Genomic DNA, 14,876 nt, shown 5'->3' on the forward strand with positions numbered 1-14,876 from the left:
TCAGTGTCTGGGGGCAGTGTCTGAAGGAACTAGTTTCTCCAAGATCATTGGCATTTCCTGCTATTTTGTTACTTTGTAGTTTTCCACAGCAGTATTTTAGGGAAAGTGATTTTCAGAGGCAAAGCTCTTTCTGGACTTCCATCTCTTGGGTGGTGGAATGTGTACATACAGTAGCTCATGCACCTGTTTCTGTCTCTTTTTGCTGAAAGCATCCCCCCTCACTGATGATGGCGCAATCCCTGCAAGGCAGTATAGCAACTGTGGGTCTTGGTTTCAAAATCCCTGCAATAATCCTACAGGGTTGATTGATTGATTGAGTTCAGTATCTATTTGTGTGCATGACTCGTGGGTGACCAGACTGAGGCACAATACATCACCACTGAGCAGCACAGGGTAAGACTGGTTGAATTTGGGCCCTGATCCTGCAACCACTTAGGTACTCTGTTAACGCTGAGCATGTGCGTAGTCCCATTCATGTTAATGGCAAAGGGGAGTCAGTGGAACTAATCAAATGCTTAAAATGATGTATGTGTTTGCAGGACTGAAGCCTAAATTAATAATTCTATTAATGCTATATGAGACAGAAAGAATATACTTCATTCTTCTACAGCTTTATTGGCTCTATACTGCTAAGAGGAGGTTGTCATTAAAGTGTGCAGATAGTACGCTGAATACACCCAAACTAAAAAGGAACTGCAGCCAGGTAGTGTGAGTAAGCCAGTTCTGTTTTCACATGGTAACATTTCTGATCATCACTGTACTTTAGCAATGTCAAACATAATACAGAACCCAGGGTCAGCAATAAGATTCTGTCAAACATGCAGGGTATTGGTAGCTCTAACTTCCAAATTTGTAAATGGCTGTAGCTGCTCTCAGAGGAGCCTCCTGTTTTATGTTGTGAAAATCCCCAATGTCAGTGATGACAGGTAATCTTAGTTCTTTAACTCTCCAAGTTTGAGAATTATACCAGAACATATCTGTGAAAATTTCATTGCGAATGTTTCCCTTCCAGGTTACTTTATTACCTCTTAAAGAATGCTATTGGCAGGACTGACAGGCAAGCAGACTGGAAAGTGGTATTAAAACAAGTCTAGGACATGAAAGCTTAAGTAATGGCTTTTGATGGGGGTGTTTTATTACTTAGAACACTTGCACAAACAAGTGCTGCAGAAAGAAAAATAAGGAAAGGAAGGGATAAGGGCTGAAGGTGTCTTCTGTACAGGGACATGGATTGGTTGAGAAGGACTCAGAATGTGATAGTGTTGTCAATACCTTTTTTAGCAAGACAGAATAAATAAAGTTATTTTTGGTCCATCTTATGTGGTCGCATGCATGTAGTAGCAAGAGAGTGTTCGAGGTGGTGGGATATATCTTGCTACCAGGAGACAGTGAGAACTGTGACAGCTGAGTTTTAATCTCTCAATAATGTGGATTAATAAAAGGAAAAATAGATATATCTACTAGGCAGATGGTGAGTTAGTTTCATAGTTAACATCTGGGTTGGGAGGGGAGAGCACGAACATTCCAAAAAACATTAACATCCCAAACTGGCTTCTTCCAGCATCACCTGTAAAGAGGGGAGATGCAAATGTGAGCTCAAATACCTACTATGATGGGGGGAGAAGGAAACAGGGACTCCAGACTGGTTTATAGGACAGTATGTATAATGCTGCATGATTCAAATTAAAAATGGACATTGCAGAGGTAGTGGGGATAACCTGCTCAGGGAGGACATTTGTGTAAATGCATTTTGAGATGGTTGTCTGATATTCTAGTGGCCAGGATAATACTCCAAAGATTAAAATGTACCTGAGCTACGATGATTCCTAACAGGGACCAGCAAGGTGTGATTGTCCCAATCTGGCTGATCAAGGGGTCAAAGAAAGGGAAGGTTTAGATAAAATTATAAATAACTTCTGTAGAGTAGAAGATTAGTTATGTTATGCATACCTCCCTTAAGTTTTAACCTGATCTCTCACCTTAATAAATTTTGTTTTTAATTAGACCATTTGAATCCTAGACTGCTTGGGGATTTAACTTGGATCCATGAGAGAGAGAACCCTTCATCCTCTGAGGAAAAGTAGTGAGGGGGTAGCATCTGCAGCTGAACTCTCAAGGGTTCTTCCTCAGAAAGGAGTGGTCTAAGGAGTCCTCCTATGTAAAGGGTGTCACTTGCAGGGCTTAGATCTGATGGGCACATGGGGAAACCCCTAACGTTAAAGCTAAGTTTGTTCAGTATTCAGAACTTAGTTTGTCTGAGCTTAAAAGAATAAGATTCATCCTCCCCACATAGCAGCTTAGTCCTTCGGATGCTGGTGTTGTACATAGGTTTGCAGATAGAATCATAGGACTGGAAGGGACCTCAAGAGGTCTAGTCCAGTCCCCTGCATTCAAGGCAGGACAAAGTAGTTATCCCTGACAGGAGTTTGTCTGATCTGCTCTTTAAAATTTTCGATGATGGAGATTCCACAACCTCCCTAGCCAGCTTATTCCAGTGCTTAACTATGCTGACAATTAGGAAGTTTTTTCCTAATGTCCATTGCTGCAATTTAAGCCCCTTGTTGCTGCTTCTATCCTCAAAGGTTAAAGAGAACAATTTTTCTCCCTCCTCCTTGTAAAAACCTTTTATGTACTTGAAAACTCTTATTTTATCCCCCCTCAGCCTTCTCTTCTACAGACTAAACAAACCCAGTTTTTTCAATCTTCCCCCATAGGTCATGTTTTCTAGACCTTTAATCATTTTTATTGCTCTTCTCTGAACTTTCTCCAATTTGTCCACATCTTTCCTGAAACGTGATGCCCAGAACTGGACACAATACTCCAGTTGAATCCTAATCAGCATGGAGTATAGCAGAAGAATGACTTCTAGCTTGCTTACAACACTCTTGCTAATGCATCCCAGAATGATGTAAAAGGAGTCCCAGAAGAGGATGGTGTTTTTCACCTGGTGTCCTTTCAGAAGAGGTTCTCCAGTTTCTTTTGGTATGCCAGATGAGGACAATTGCTATCTTCTACAACTCTGGGTCAGACAACATTGGAAATGCTTAGGAAAAAAAATAAAAATTAAGCATGTTCCTTAATTCTGGAAAACTTATTATAAATTACAGTTTGACATCAAAATCCAATTACTTTGGACTACAAATGGCAGAGGGGCAACTCTAATAGATGATGGACTAGTAGCCATTTTTCAGCACTTTATATAAAAAGTGGTGCTAACTGTCTGAAATGTCAAACTGAAGAAATAAGGCAAAAGACCCAGCAAGTGATGGAAGAAAATTAGAGGTCAGATGAGACTGGAAACACTTGGGGGAAAAAAATCAGAACGAAGTAATGTGCTTAATTTTGGAAAAATGCAATTAAGTATGGTTTGACATCAAAATCTAGTTATATTGGACTGCAAATGATTGTATCTGTCATCACCCATCGTGCTCCAATATATAATCCAACCAACACAAGTTCAGAAGAAACTTGCCCAGAGGTATGGTAGTGTATTATTATTTGCTATGGCTGTTGTACACCTTCCTTTGAAGCATCTTGTAGTTGGGCCACGGGTCTGATCTGATATGGCTATTCCAATGTTGTACATGTGCTAGGCTTTGTGCAGAGGAAAATGACCCTCACAGCCATTGATAAGCAGAAGCTTCACAGGCCTCCCGAACTACACAGCTAGGGCCTGCTTCTTGTTTTGAAGAAAGTACTTTCTCCCTAGTTGAAACTACAAAAGCTGGTTAGGCATTGTTGGCTTAACGGTGAGTGCTTTGGTGAATCCTGTCCTATCTGGTAACGTAATGCAGCCTACTTCCCTATGGTAAAGTCTCCCATAGGGTAACTATTCTAGTGAGAATTACATGGTGTGGGGGGACACAGAGCATGCTTTATGCCATGCTAATGCAGTTCAAACTTCCATAGATAGCTTTTGTTGGATAAAGATGGAATTGCAGGCATCACTTTCAAGCAGAAGCTCCTTAACAGAACATTCAAATCTTGGGTTTGGATACTTCAGGTGGCATGTAAGTGTATGAATCTAAGGGTCTGTATAAGCATCCAAATGTCCTATTTGGATGTCCTGTTAAGGAACCCATGGTGAAAAATGTCGTTCCCTATTATATGTAAAAGAGATGACATAAGTCTAATGTGACAATGTGGGTCCACTCCTGCAGACTCCAATCCTGAATAAGGCTTCTGGGTGCTACCACATTCTGAATTTTTATAGTACAGATTTGAACATTTAAATGGAGTTTAATATTTTAATGGTAAAACAGGGGCATTGCAAGAACAAACTAGGCTGCATTTCCAGCAAGAAAGTATCACTTTTCTTTTGAAAAAGGGTAAAACTTTTTGGTCCTCACACCTTTCAGTCTGTGTTCCACCCAACCCCCCCGTCATTGCCCACTTCTTTCCATTCACATCATCACATGTTCTTCCATGATGCCCCTTACGCATGACACACCCTGCCTCAATCTGTCATTTGCCCATCCTCTTCTCCTAAGGCCCTTTTGAAAGCACACTGCTTCGAGGATATCAAAGTATTTACTATATAATAAATATGAAAAATAAAGTAGAAGTAACAAGACGCACTGGTCACCGCTGTTCAGTCTCCAACTTCTGTTGCATGCCTTTCCTTAGCCTTAGTTTACGTAGGACCTTATCCTGCAAAGACTTAAGCATATGCATAACTCTATGGCATGAACTTAAAGAACATGAGTAGTCCCATTCACATCGATGTGGCTTGGGGGTAACAAAGGCTGCAAGGTACAAGGAGCAAAAAGTTGTTGCATTATACATTGTTCCAATTAAAAGTTCACATGTACGTGTTTGCTTTGATGATGTTTAAACTATTCACTTGATTGAAGTTAGATACTTATTTAAGCATCTTACTGAATTGGGACCTTAGATTGTAAATCTTTCATGATCTTAGATTAACACTTTACCCTGTTGCTAAAGTGCCTAGCACATTGCTGGCATTACATTTGGTCATAATGATATAAAAATACTAAAATAAATTAATCTGTTTCTACTAACTTTTTTTTTTAAATTAAGTACTGTAAACCTATTTTAAACTGGAAAAACTCCCTTCACCTTCTAGTAGTGAAAGTTTCCTTTTGTTCCATTATGAGATTCAGAATTCCCATGATGCTTTCTGATTTAGCCAAGAGATCTTACAATGGGGACTATTGCTTAACCAGAGATATAAACTAATAAGAATTGAGAAGCATTGAATTTAGAGAGAGAGAAAAGACCTATTAGGTTATGTAGACTACTCCCCTGCCATTGTAGGAGTGTTCCCTACAGTATAACCTGCAGTGCTTTGTTTGGTCCAGTTATAAATGACTTGAGTAATGCGGCTTTGCTAATCTCATAAGAAATTATATCACAGTCTAATAGATCACACCATTAGGAATTGTTTCCTGATATTGAACCTTAATATTCCTTTGCTTAATTTATTCTCATTACTCCTAGCAACATCCTTTAGGACACCCTAAACAATTGGTCTCCCTCCTTGGTGTTTTGAACCATCAAGTACATGAAGAAGGTTATCATATCCGCCTTTAGTTATTTACTCAAGCTCTGTGTATTTAGCCCTTTTAATCTTTTCCTATAAACTATTCCCTCCAGTCCCTTAATTGTTTTTATTGCTTTTTCACTGAATTGTCTCCAATTTCTTGACACTACTGTGGGGCAGCTCCTTCTTCTCATGGATATCAATAGCGAAACTGAAAGCACACATCCCTCAGTAAATAACAAGCAATAATCGTTCTAGTTTTGGATACAGATTGGTGAACCAGTTCAGATAAATACAAACCTCTCCTATACATTTTCTCATTGTTATAAGCAAAATCTTTCATTGAGATGCTGAAATATGTTTTCACGTCAAGCTTCTGTCTGAATCTCGAATTCAGAGTGCCAGATGAGTGGAGAAGAGGTTATTATCATGGTATTTCTGGCCAGGAGCAGTAGTTCTGGAAATCTCATGACAGTCTTTCCTTGTGAAAGTCCCAGACCAATAATGCATTCTGAAGAAGTTTGTTTAGTCAGATAGACCTTTACTGAACCTCTGAAGTATAACATGCTTATCCAAAATGAAGTTGCAATATGAAACTTTTGAGGATCTTTCATCCTTAATACATGCATTATTCTAGCCACGGTCTCACCAAAATAAATGTGAGTGGCTATCACCAAGCTCGTCTGTGATATGTCTTGTGCGTCTCTCATTTTCAGAAGACTGGTTTTAGAAACTGACAGTAGGAGCAGAGCAGTAGCTATGTGTGAAGCCAAAACTCCTTGGTGGCATGATAGATTTGGGGCTTCTGAAGTAATCTGTTGCCCTGAGCACAAGAAGGGCATGTAGGACTGGCTTTCACAGATCCTTGTTTTAGATACATTTGTAACAATTTATGGTTAATCTGAGCTGACAAGGGTTGGTGCATTCTATCTTTGCCTACTAGCTGGCAGGTTGTTGGGTCATCCCCCCACCCCACCCCAGATGGTCCAGTACCCTGACCTGTACACATCATGTTTCACCAGGAAAATGATGGAGGTCTGACTAGGACCAGTGCCTACCAGGGAAGAAGTAATGCCCCACCACTCTACAGATATTGCTGGACCTTTGTCCCAAGCTTAGTTAATTGCCAACTCAGTTGTGGAGTAACAGGTCTAACAGGCCACCTCCAGTTTGCCTCATTTGGGACTTTCCAAAAGAGCAAGCTTGTCATGGGAGCTGGAGAGTGGGGATGGTGCCCTGTGCTTGGGGAATTTATGCTGACATCAGACCGTCTGGACTATAACCTTCATTTTTTTCCAAACCTGATTTGTAGGGTATGAGCTCAGCTGTTACCTTATGATGGTATCTAAGTGTACTTTCCACTGTGTTGGGGGTGTACCGTTTCTCCACATGGATAGGACTCCCCAACCCAGTTCCTACTCTTAGCAGTCCTTCACAGGTTGCTGGCACATATGGGGGTTCCCCCATGGCAAGTATGGTCCTTACTTTTACTGCATTGGAGCTGCCTTTATGGGGTTCCCAGACCATGAGTTATGACCAATGTGCAGGTTGCACTCAGAATGCCTCTGGGGGTACATTTATCTCCATGAGGTGTCAGATTCTCAAATACCTGTTCACTCACCTATCTGACTGCCATCTGTAGTTTCATTTCAAATGATTGCTCTGTTAAATAGATGGAACATTGGGCATGGTATCATGTTCCGGGCATGGAAAAACATGTCCAAGAAAAAACTTAGGTTCACAACTAGGATACAACCATGATGCAGTCCACATCCACTGGGAAGGATTCAGGTGTATGTGTGGTACCAGCTCATGCCTCTCATCCATTACTTACACTGTGAGCACTGGGCTTTATTGGTCTGATCTGAACTCCTTTCTCAATGAGCATGGCATAGCACACTGACCCTGCAACTACTGATTGCGTCGGGAGGTGTAGCAACAGAGTTACATTAAGGATTACTAGGAATTTGGTGGCACCATTGTCCAGAACTCTTTGAACTGGCGAGGGTTCATCTTTGAGATGTTGCCATGGACATGCAAAAAGGGTCCTAGCAATATGAGGTGGTGGTGCCAGTTCATTTGCTAGTGGCATCTTGTGGCAGCTAAGGCTCACAAAAGCGTCAAATGGCTAAATACCACAGGAGGCTGAGGGCACAGCTTCCCCCTTTTCCTGAAGATTTCACTAGAGCCAACCGTGAAGGATAGATGAATGCTTGACTGGATCCAAAGATCTAGAACTCTTAGCATGAGACAGGAGAGGCAGCATGAGAGACAACCTATACTTTGATGTCCATACATGGTAGGACCTAGTGGATGTCAAGATTTATGGACCAGCAGAAAGGACTAGGGCAAACTCCTCCTCAAGCAGGAAGTATATTGCAAGTGCTCCCTCTCCTTGGGCATCTGCTGCTTTTCATTTCATTTGGTATAGATACATATAGCATCAGCCAAACTAGGGAAATTCATGAAAAATTTTCCTTCCAATGGGTCAGTGGTAACAATATTTACTTTCATGAGTATCAGTCATCTTAAGTTTTTGGGTTTTTAAAGAGAAAAGACAACTATTTCTTTTTAAATGCAAAGGAAATATACTTTGCCATGTAGGTTAAGCTTTGGGGGATTAATTTCAGATACAAGGGAAGGTACCACAAACTGTTTAATGTTTGCCTAACACACCACCTACTATGTCTAGCAAACACTCAGTTTCTGGGCTGCTGAATGTACCTTCTACATCCTGAAATCTGTGTACAAGTGAGCAGACATTGGAAATGGGCAATGCTTTCTGTCCAGTACAAAAGGAGTTAAGGCAAAGTAAGGGCTGGGCAGGAAAGGAATCTAGACAGAACAGCTTTACACAGAGAGCAGTTAATATGTGCAACAAACTGCCAAGGACAGCAGAAAGAGCAACTAGTATAAATAATTTAAACCCAGACTAGGCAAATATTTGGAGGGGGGGTCTATTGTGGAAGTATAACTGGGAAGAGAAGGTGGACTCCTGAGCTTACTGGCCCCTTTTTGTTCTAAAATGTCCTACAGTCCATTACTTTGCAGTCTGCCACATCCCATAATTTTTAGTTTTGATTTGGAGTTTTTAAAGCTTGCATAAGAATTAACTATACAACACAGTCTGGAATGTGGCTCTGTCGTGCAATTTGGCTTTACGATTCATTCATTTTCCCAGACTTTATTTCTCCAGAGTTGGTCTTGGGTTGGCGTTCTCAGCCCTGCAAAAAAAACCACACAGGGCTGAGTGGAAGGAATATAAATGCTCCACTGGAGCCAGACTCGAGCTGGGGCAGTTGCTGTCAATATCCTGAAGCTCAGACACATTGACAGGACGATGGGGGAGGTGTTCTGCCGTGCCGTAGATCCCAGGAATACCTTATTTTGGGAGTAAATTTATATATAAAATACACAGAGAGAGAGAAAGAGAGAGATTCAGCAGCACGGTAGCTTCTTGGTTCAATGAAATACAGCTTCAGGTAACGATGATCAGCAGCTTTGCAGCATGAATATGGAAAAATGTACTTTAAAAACACGGGAAGGAATAACTTAGCAAATGTAGTATTGTGCTGTTGTAGGTAAGGGAAGCAGAAGGACAATTGCAGTTGACGTGATTCATTTTTTTTTTCCAGTCCATAATTTACGACAATGAATTTAAAATACAGCTCTTGTTAAAACACTCCTGCGATGGATGGGGGAGGCAGAAATCCTTGCAAACGCGCCAAAGGGCGCAAATTATCCTGTTCATCTAGCTATGAAACAACTTTGATTTTCATGTCTAGCTCCCGTGCCTTATTCTTCTCTCTCTCGTGATATGAATGTGTAGCCCTGTGAAACTAACAATCCCGTGTGCTTTGCAGAGGTCTGTGTCACAGCAGTGTCTATGATCATCTTAGGGTGTTATCTTTTGTTCCGGGGTGACCACCCACCCCTCGAGAGCTGTTCTCCCTCACACACGCTGTAGCCAGGCTCAGCCTTGCTCCCGTGGAGCCAGGAAAATACAAGCTACCTCCTTCTTCTTCTTTTTTTCTTTTCTTTCTTTTTTTTTAAGCAGACTGTAATAGCAGATTCCTCCTATTCTTTGCTCCACAGAACATCCGATGCGGTGTCCAATCGGCTGAAAAAGTTGCACAGACGTCATTGTGTGTGTGTGTGTGTGTGTGTGTGCGCGCGCGCGCGCGCAGCCAGCTGCAGCTGCTTGGCTGAGTGGAACCTCCATTAGAGCAGCTCTATTGATTTCTGGTTCACGCTGCAGCATCGGGGGTAGAGCGCAGGAAAGAGCACGTCTCAGAAACAGGAATTAACTGAAGGCATTTCTGTCTTTTGTGTGTGTGTGTGTAAATATAATATGCACAGAGCTGAAGCTATAGCTTTGCCACCGCAGCGTTTGCCTAGGAGGAGTCTCACCCACACAATAGAGAAGGAATATGAAGAGCAAACTGAAGCCCTCACTTGCCTCATAAAACAACAAAGCTGGCCAACTTTAAAATATGAGGCGTGTATTCATATTCTTAAGGCTGGAAAAATCTGATTGCCCCAGAACAGTGTTTTTATACTCAGCTGAACGGTGACTTTTAAAATCTGCAGTTCAATTGTTCTTTTTCTCAGTACGTCCAATTCGCTGCATTGGGGAGTTTTCCTAGAATTGTTGCTCAGGCGGGATTTTTCCTAAATACATTCATACAGGGTTGCAGACTGATGCTTTTTCATGTGCTGGTAGACATGCGTTGTGATGTAGATACTATTGCAGGGGAAGGGATACAGAAATGATTTTTTTCTCCTAAAAGCTCCCTTTCAGGATATTAGGCTGTGCCTAGATGAGGCAGGGCTCCCCCCCCCCCCCGAGATCTGTTTTCTAGCTAATAGCTGGAAATAATTTATAGCTGCATGTTAATAGGTTGTCTTGGGGTTTTCAGCATATTTGAGGAGAAATTCCCTGCGAAGACAGTGTGTCTTTTCACAATAACTGCATGTCAGTCTGGCAGACTATAACTGTGAGCAATATACAATTAAGGGGGGGAGGGAGGGGAAAGCCAGCACCATTATATGCTTGGGGGAGGGGGTTGGGAGAAGGGGGAAATGGTAATACCTTTAAAAATGAAAGGCAGTAAGCCATTATTAGCAAAAGCTATATTGAGCATGCTTGCCAGACAGGCAGCTCAGCTCAGCTCTAGTTCCGCCCAGACATGTGCCTTGCCATTTTCATTTTAATCAGGCTGCTCAGGATGGCTGCTGATTCATTTTGCGGGGTGGCCCCCTGGGAGCCAAGGTGGAAGCCTGAGGCGAACTGCTAGTGCATCAATGCAGCACTCCACATCAGAGACAGGGTGGGGAGAAAGGCTCCAGCAGCAGATCGAGTTCGAAATACCAGCCTCGCTATTCAAATATACACATCCCCTGCAAAACCCCATCAACCCCCCCCCATCCCCCAAATCATCCAATAAAACACAATTAGCACAGGGGGAAAAAACTCTCTCCTGATTATTCCTTCCAATTGTGTCTCAGAATTTGCTCGAGCTGCCATTTCTTTTCACAATCCCTTATTTTGTTTTGTTTTTGTTTTAAATCAGCCACCAACGCTCTCCGTTTCTCTATTTACCTGGTAACGACTTGGGGGTGGGCTACCTGATTTAGCTGGAGACTTTGATTTGTGGGATTGACAACCTTATTATGCAGTGAGCTTATTATTGATATGATTCTGCTCTCGGTTGCCATGACCACCTTGTGAGAGACATTCAATTTTCTCTCTTCCATCATCATTATCTATGAGGCCATCTGTTGTGGAAAATGAATTCAGCCTCATTTGCATGACTGATAAGCAAATTTTTTTTATCTATTTAACAGAAGGTCATATGCCGGGGATTTGGAGCTGGTGGAAAAAAAGAAAGTGGGGGGAGGGGGAGCATATCGAGAGGATGAGTGGGAGTGCGTGCATTAGAGGATGTATGTGGAAGTAAAACAGATCCCTCAGGCCTGCTAGCCTATCGTGCTGCATTTGTCATTCCTGCCAGGGCGACATTTTCCCCCCTAAGCTTCTGCACACTAAGGAGAGTGAGAGAGCTTTTCCCCTGCAGTCTTCTTGAAGCCCCCCTGATTTTTACTCAGTGTTGGTGGGTGTATTTAATTTTTTTTTTTAATCCCTGGAACGTGGGGTATCTTTTCAGTGTTCAGTGAAGAAAAAAAGCAGCCTTTTCTGGGTCTCTGTGGTATGCTTCTTACTCCTCATCCTTTCAAAGTTGTCGTGAGCCAGGGCTGTTTCTGAACCATGCTGAAATGTCGTTATTGTGGTTAGTTTGTAATACTTAATGGTGTTAGGTGAGGGCTGTGTTTTATTCAGGGAGCTGATTCTAGGAGGGTGGGTATTGGCTTTTGCAGTTGTTCGATAGTTTGTACTATCCATTGTTTGTTCTTTTCAAGTTCTTGCGGTGTTGCTGTGCAGATGAGATTGTACTGAACTGTAGCTTAGTTAGTAAGATGCGGAAGTCTGATTTCAGTGCACGAAAGTGTGTGGCTGCATTAAGCATGTTGTTTGTATAAACTTGATGCATGTGGTACAGTACTTTTGATACGAAGATCCTGAGACGACAACTTCTGATACCCATAAGATACTTGAGCATTACAGATATTCAAGCACATTTAAATAAAAGATGCTAAACCTCTATGCTTTTTTACACAAAATATGACTTGAAGGCACGGTGACAGGAAAATAATGGATTTATACTTGTTAAGGTAATATTCACAGAAAAGTTGCATTTTAAAGATAACTTTCTTAAATATTTCAAATTACAATAGTTTGACATGGTATATTATTCCTAACATAAAACTAGCTTTGCAGATAATGTTGATTCGTTTCATATTCCGTGCTGAAATCTTCATCCTCCCATACTTCAGTTTAAAGATAGTTCTGATAAGTACAGCTTGAAGAAAATACTGTGTAATGTAGAGTTACAGTCTATGTAAACTTGGTGAAAAGGGTAAATATAACAAACACTGAAAAGTAGCTGAAGATTGTAGAAAGGAATCAGAAATAATTAAAACTTACCCGTTAAGCAGATTCTCTTCCTGTACTTGTATTGGTGACTAGATAAGATTAAACTCAGAGAACAAAAGCAAGTCATTTTTTCCTCTATAATGAGCACTGTACACAACCTCAGGTAGACAAACTACAAACCAAAGTTTTCTTGCTTTTGTTTTGAACGTTCATTTCCACAGAAGTAATATAAGTGTTTGTAAGCTTAGGTTTTGGAGGGGGGAGGGGGGATTATTACAAATGCTTCACACGGCTGACAATACTGTTGCTTTAAAAGGCAGAAAGTGAATTATGCAGCATCCCCTTTTTTGCTAATAAACATAATTGCATTTCAGTTATTTGCCATTTGCAAAGAAGCTTATTTCTAAATTTAATACTGCATAGTAACTCCCTGTAACACTGGGTGCTGAATTTCAGATTAAAAGAAGTTTCACTCGTATTCAGGTCAGTTACAATATGGCAGGTCTCTGACTTGGCCACAGAAAGGAAGTTCCACTAAATTACTTAATTAAAATTATTCTTATTTTTGGTTATAAGAACCAGTTTCCAATAGACCCAGTAGTAGATTATCATCCTGATAACATGTGACTGCTAATATTTTAAAAGGTGCTGTTCCCCTCCCCAAAAATGTATTCTTGAACCATAGATTCTTAAAGGGAATGACATTTATTTTTTATCTGCCTTATTTATCATGCATATTCTATTTGGTGGCGGACGTTGGATTACAAAACTAATTTCACACTCATGAAGTTGAACACAATGTAGCTCTGACAGTTTGGGTGGATTGTTTGAAATGATACTAGTTCCCTCAGTGGACTTCCACTGAAAGTAACAGAAAAGTAACCCGATACTGTGTATTAGCAGGCTGTCTTGTAGCATGAACAGGTTGAGGTCTTTTTATTTATTTTTTCCTCTTGAATTGTTAGGATCTTCCAAAGAGAAATGGGTAAACTGCTGAAAAAGCCTAAGAGACAGCACAGTTGGTTCTCTCTCCCTGACCCCCAAAAGTTAATTATCAAGCTTGGTTGGATTCCTCCTTGCCACCCTGACATTTGACTACTGCTAATTCACTGATTAATCTCATTAATGTGATTATAGTAGGATTTGGAGTTGGCTGCTATTGTTCTGCAGAAAGAGCTATTCAGCCCGAGCACTTGCCACCTCATTCAGTTTTGCTGGGATTTTTCAAAGGCTGGTTGAGTGAGCTATTGTGAAAGAGGTTTCTCTGCCTTTCCCTTTCAGCACCAGGAGCTGTCCGCTGCTGATAGCAATTACATTCAGCACTGACTGACTTCGTACTAGTTTACTGGCAATGTGAAAATGACTTACTTTCATCACCTTAATGATTCTGCTCATTGAGGTAAAAGCAAGAGACGCCTTTATGCTTTATAATTAGACAATATGAAGATGGCTGGGATAAAAATATAAAATCTGTGCTCTTTAATGCTTCTTTCTTTAATTTTAAAAAGCTGTCCTTGCATACATTTTGTTTAGTCTGTGAAATCAACATAATACTGTAGTTTAAATAGTACTTCCTTGCATCCATGCAATTTTACTATCAAGATATAACGGCATTACAGGTGTTATTATATTCAATGATGCCTCTTCAAAGTATTCCACAATGAGTTAATGTCACTAGTTTTCCTCCTTTTTACACGAATAAACATATATAGTATCAAGGTTAATTCTTCAACATTATGACTGCCCTCACTGGCACCAGCATAGATGGAAGGTTCCCTGCATTGCAACCCCAGTTTTCAGGAGTTTGACATTGCTAAGCGTTGTTTGACTGAAACTTGGTCTAAAAGATCTCCCGTTGGTGAATACATAAGATAAACGATTTAGCCTGTTTTCGGTTGCAATAAAAATTATACAATAGTTTTCTGGTTTGAGATTTCTAAATCAGACTAGGCATGATTTAAAAAAAAAACCAAGACATTTTGCACAGTATTAGTGCAGGATCTGCTGCTATGCTGTTTGGTATGTGACTTTTATTATGTAAAAGTTATATTGCTATCATTTAATAACTGGCTATTGCGCATGTGCAGTAACTTCTTTTGTCACATTTTTCTTTCTTTCCTATTCTTTATGAACATGGCCCTATATTCAAAATTGAAGCCATCCATTAAACTATGTTGTGGCAAGGAATGGTCATGACTTCAAAGGAACTATTGCAAACGATTAAAATAAAAATTCTTTCACGTTAAAAGTGCCTGGCTGAAGAGCAATCTACTAAATAATGCACGTAAAGATATTCAAGTACCTAGTGAGACAATAGATCCCAACGATTCCTCTACAGCCACTAGAGTCCATTGGATGACTAATGCCTCTTTTCAAAAT

General features: G+C 40.7%; 1 protein-coding gene across 5 annotated transcripts in view; it reads left to right on the forward strand.

The window, feature by feature from the left end:
• The first annotated feature begins 11,467 nt into the window (after nt 1-11,467).
• The window catches only part of MYT1L (myelin transcription factor 1 like), a 384,826-nt gene continuing 381,417 nt past the window's right edge, over nt 11,468-14,876 (forward strand). The window contains exon 1 of one of the 5 annotated variants that reach the window (XM_074947738.1): nt 11,468-11,616. The gene's annotated coding sequence lies outside the window, so the exon portion shown is untranslated. The other 4 variants (XM_074947721.1, XM_074947742.1, XM_074947725.1 and 1 more) reach the window with 4 other exon arrangements.

Source organism: Natator depressus, chromosome 3, assembly GCF_965152275.1.
Source record: "Natator depressus isolate rNatDep1 chromosome 3, rNatDep2.hap1, whole genome shotgun sequence".
NCBI lineage: Eukaryota > Metazoa > Chordata > Testudines > Cheloniidae > Natator > Natator depressus.